The sequence below is a fragment of the Lactuca virosa genome, chromosome 5 (genome assembly GCF_052849685.1).
Source record: "Lactuca virosa cultivar CGN04683 chromosome 5, Lactuca_virosa_CGN04683_v6, whole genome shotgun sequence".
NCBI classification, from domain to species: domain Eukaryota; kingdom Viridiplantae; phylum Streptophyta; class Magnoliopsida; order Asterales; family Asteraceae; genus Lactuca; species Lactuca virosa.
Window position 1 is genome coordinate 120,706,083 of NC_136430.1, and position 5,285 is coordinate 120,711,367.

A 5,285-nucleotide genomic window follows, 5' to 3' on the forward strand; every position below is an offset into this window, starting at 1 on the left:
TGCATCAGGTTGTCTTTCTTTATTTTAAAGGTTTAAACATGTATCAGTTTTAGAATAAAGATTATCTCCAATTCTTCACTCTACATTTGCTTCACTCTTATAAGTGTATGTAAAGGTAAAGTAGGGCAAGAAAATGATGTTGGTAAAGTAGTAGATGAAAATTGTTTACCTATAGGAAATGATGCTAGATTTAATACATATACCGGCTCAAACTATTCAATTGATATATTTTTATAGAAGTACCCAATCAAAAACAAGATGGGGTTGATGTGGGTTTAATTTTCTTGGGCAATACTTCCAGAAGTACAACTGGAATTTATCAATTTTAAGTGAATGTAAAATGCTATAACAAACAAATAAGTGAAAGTAGAATGTTATTTCTGGGATATAATGATTATAACCCTTTTTAAAGTTAGGCTAATGAAAGAAATAGAAATATAAATGAACCTTTTGATGCTATTTTTGGGTAATTTAAATAGTTTAAGAAGACTAATGTTCTAGGTTTGTGTGTTTTAATAGATAATGTTTTATATCCATTTTAATTAGTTGTTGAGTTTTTTTTATTAGTTTCTACGTGGTAGCGAATTTTTTACAGCTTGACGTGAAAAAGGAGGTACTTTGATTGTTAAAATATGTCCTGTTGTCATGACGGAATATATGCTAATTACGTTAAAGTTATTTTGCAATGAAAATATATGATGGGAAGTTAATCACTTAACTTATATTATATGACTTCTTATTAGATAGGTTTGTTGTGGAAGCTTATATGTGGTGGAGGCCTATATGTGTCTCGATGATGTTATTTTGAGGTTATGCATCCTTTATAAAATGTTTGAATGCTCTTTCGATTTTAATATTTTTTCTTGGAAGTTAAATCACAAATCTCCTTTTCCACATGTATCTTTGTTAGCTTCCTCTGGCTTTCTATTATATGGAGGAAGTTACTTCATTATTTTTACCAACTTTCCATATCTATTGAGGTTTGGTATATGTTATATGGGTACTTGGTGTTTAGTATATTTCCTTAAGGATACTCTTAAACATTTTTTTGTTATATAAATATTGTTGACACGTTGTGGTTGCTTATTGATATTGACGACTTGGTTTTACTCACTGAATTTATGTTGGATATAGTTTAATTCAAGGTTAACCTAATCAAATCAAATCATGGTAGAGCCTTTTTAGTTTTATAAACAATCCAATTTTGTTCTTCTTTTTCTTTGTTTAGAGAATGTAGTCTTATTTTTTGAACAATTTCTTATGCCTCCTTTAGATGATTGTTTATATGAACTAAGAAGTAAAAGGGAAACCCTCTCTTTATGACTGTAGATTAAAATATTAAATATGATGTTTCTTAGTGAATCGATTATTTTTATTTCCTTTAAAGCTTTGTTTCGTAATTTTTACTAATTTAGATTTTAGCTTAAATCATATGTTATACTAATACTTTACTTGTATTTTCAGCCAAAAATTGAAAGGAACGATAGTTGATTGTGTACAAAACTACACCAAAAGAGCCACAAATCACCGGATCTCACTTTTATTTTCAACCAATTATAAGTATGTTGTTGTTACAACTTTGTCGAAAACATTCTCACAACATTTTTATTACAACCATAATTATAAGTGATTGTTTATTGTTCGGCAAATCGTATAGATCCTATTATTGGGAATAATATTTGGATGTGGTTGGGACAGTGTGAAGTTTATTATTGGCTATCTTCGAGTAAAAAAAATGGTTATATCATATGTTTGTGTTTCTTTTAGCCTATATTATCTTTTGCTTATAAACTTCATTTTACGTTGACCTATTATTTCTTGGATTACTTTAGTGGTTCAAGTTTATGTGTTGGTTTTATTTCTCAATAGGAATTTATTTATTGTTCCTTTGTAATTTTTTAATATTTAATGGAGAATTTGGTTTATTTGAAAACTTTCTTACGTTTGGTTTTTTTACAAGGTATTCAAATTTATATTATGTTCCATATAATCATGATTTTATTAAATGTCTAAACAAAACTTATATCTTATTAATTTATTAAAATTTTATAAATCTTTGATTTTTCACAACTATTTTTTATTATCATTATGTTTTTGTTTCTTACCCGTGGTTTCCACGGGCTGTAACCTAGTATACATATTAATTCTAAACTCCTTGGTGAACAGGACTTGGTTATAATTGGCTGAAATTTTTTTATTTTTTTTATTTTCTTTATCTTTTGTAGTTTCTCAATTTAATTTATATAGTAATACTTAATTGAGAGATGATGACAACTCCAGCTTCTTATTTTTCCACGTTTCATTCACCGTTCATCTCCTCACCGCCTCCTATGCCCAATCACATACGTTTGCTTCCACCGCTTTCAATTTCTTCCTGGGTTACATGGTGAATGGTATTTGATCCAATTTTTTTTAGCCCATACAAATCAGCTGCCGACAACTCCATCTCAGGTTTTCAAATTCTCCCACGATTAGGGTTTTGATTGACTGTCTCTATTTCTATTTTGGTTCGATTTTAAGAATCTAAAGCACGATTTCTAGGTTTTTATATTCAATCGACTTACCAATTTGTCTTAGGGCTTTGATCTTATCGTACAACAATCGTACAGCTCCTCTTAGTGAAGGCTCATCAGGAAGTCATTCGGCCTGAAGTTGTTATCGTGACTATCATTTTAGGTCGATCTTTCTTATGTTTTTGACTGTTTGTGATTTTTTTATTTGTGATTTCTCTCTTTTCGTTTTTTCTGAATATGTGTTCTTCACAAGCAAGCTATTGACAGTTAACTGAGATAAAGAAGCAAATCAATTTGTTTATATTTCTTCATGATTTCTCAGACCAGTTATGTTCAATCGTCTTCCCATAGGCAGCTACATCATCACCATCTGTAAAAGGTACAATTTTTCGTATTTGAAGCCCTAGCTGAAAGTTTATTTTTGACTCTTCATTCCCCTTTTATACGTATTTGAACTCTTTTTTCATCTAAGTTGGATTCAGACTTCAATCTATCTTACCTGATTTGTTTTCTTGTGTTTTATTCTTCAGCATGTTTGTACTTTATAACGACCATTATTGATTTGTTTGTTACTTGAGTCAAGATTTCGATATTCTCACATTCTGACATTAAAAATAAACCTTTTGCTTAAGATTTGCAGTCTTTATGGAGATTAACAAGAAATTTGCAAAGATTTAGGTTGTGTTGGTAATGGTTGGTGTGATGATATTCTGCGAGATCTTATGGAAATATCTACAACTGGACATCGACATCCTTTAAGCATACCATGTAGGGTAATTACATAATTTTACATATCTGAGGGTAAATTCGTCCTTTTACACATTTCAGATGACTTATTGGATCATTCTATTCTATATAATTACAACTAAACAGGGCCGCACTGCTGATAATACTCTTCTACATTTGTCAAAACTCGAATAAAGTTATACATGTATGATAAAACTTTGCGACATCTATCAATAATCTAATAATCTCAAAATCTGGTAAGTAACTAAAAAAGTATACCTGTCTGTATAATGGTCAGAAGCAGCATCGAATATGTAGTGTGCATATGTTTAAAAGTTTGTTGTCATTTTCATATATATTAATTATAAATAAATCTGTTCTTTTTGCCATCTATTATCAATCTAGAATATGTAGTGTGCATATGTTTAAAAGTTTGTTGTCATTTTCATATATATTAATTATAAATAAATCTGTTCTTTTTGCCATCTATTATCAATCTAACCTCTGGTAGTCTCAGTTAAGTTCATTTTCAATTGCTCCGTATCATTTTCTTTCTCTGATTTCAAGGTTTGCTTAATAAATTTGTGTGACTGAGCTTTTGATTTCAAGTTTGTTAGTTTGATATCAATTGTATCTACATAAGTTGAATTTCAACATTCAATTCGTGCTCCATGTATGATTTTTTTTTTTTTTCGATTTTGATCTCTGATTCCATAACTGTTTTATGTTTCAATGCTTGAATCTAATATCTCAGTTCAGTTCTTAAAATATGATATATGATGTTAACGGTTATTGATAAATTTGATCTTACATGCAGTGGTTTTAGCTTCGACGATAGTAGTGGTGAAGAAGACGGTAGATGGCTTTCTAGGGATAGGGGGTGACAGACACTGCTCACTAATCCAAGGCTCCTGTATCTTCAAACAATAATGTCAACAGTCCATATGTCCATTTAAATGATAATAGTTACATTAATTTATGGAAAGTAGGATGCCATTAAAACGGATTATAAGGGTGTCCTATCTACAATGTCCTATAGAAAAATGCTAGTCTTATGTAAGGAAAAAAAAAAATTTAAATGCCTTTTGTTTTGTGTTTTACAGGAGATAGCAATGTAAAGCAACAACCAGGTATAAAGAGTTGAGTGTTTTGGACTGAATGAGGTAATCTGATTTCCTCTTGAATGAGGCTTTGTTTTCATTCCTGTGAATGCGTAGGTTTGGAAACTTGCGACATTTCCGAGAACTTTAATGCTTTGTCTGCTTGGATAAATGTTCGGTAAATAACTAGATTATATTTCACAAATTGAATCGAGTTTCATAGATTCGGGGAACTATGGATACTTTCATTTGAGTATTTGAATATACTTGGAGAGAAGCAACAACAACCTCTCAATAATGTAAGAAAAATGAATATTTATTGATGCATATAATCAGATCTGAGATTGAATTCTTTTTTGATGTGTTTCGATATGATTACAGGAAGTATTTTAATGAGGAATAACCAAGTAAATAAGAAAAATGAAGAACAAAAAGAGAAACCGGTGTGAAAGGAGAGGATAAAGACTCAAATTTCAATAAGAAACTTGAGAAGGTAGCAGGAATTCAATCTCATACGTTTGATAAATTACATGTAATATAGGTGATACCAAAAAGACTTTCTTCAGAAGAAGTCGGTGGATAACGTGTTAAATTACAGTGACATTCTGCTTATATTTCTTTTAGTTTGATGAAAGCGAAAATGACAAATCTGCTTTAATAGATCATTTTCATGTCGTTTTCTTTGGCGCATCCAACCCCGCAAAGCGGGGATTCTTCCCTAGTTTCTACTAATTTATATCTACTCTTAAAATTTTATCTGAAAGGTAACCAAAAAAGTGAAAAAAAAAACAATAATACAAATATTAGTTAGTATTGAAGGTTGGAAGACGAGTATGCAAACTCAATAGTGATTGTTTACTCATTTCATCCCACATCGCCAAAAAAAAAAGTAGGAGGGTTTGAGAGCTGTATAAAAGGACAAGGCACCTCAAGTAGGGGTGTAAAC

At 30.4% G+C, this 5,285-nt stretch overlaps 1 long non-coding RNA gene across 8 annotated transcripts; it reads left to right on the forward strand.

The window, feature by feature from the left end:
• The first annotated feature begins 2,283 nt into the window (after positions 1-2,283).
• LOC145116697 (uncharacterized) lies at positions 2,284-5,004 on the forward strand. 8 transcript variants are annotated; one of them, XR_013712270.1, is made up of 6 exons: positions 2,284-2,451; positions 2,578-2,892; positions 3,146-3,286; positions 3,387-3,496; positions 4,057-4,638; positions 4,721-5,004. It is a non-coding gene; the product is annotated as an uncharacterized LOC145116697 (long non-coding RNA). The 8 variants fall into 8 exon arrangements; XR_013712269.1 differs by having other exon boundaries at positions 3,146-3,281; XR_013712265.1 differs by having other exon boundaries at positions 2,578-2,676; positions 2,836-2,892; positions 3,146-3,496.
• Positions 5,005-5,285: the final 281 nt, after the last annotated feature.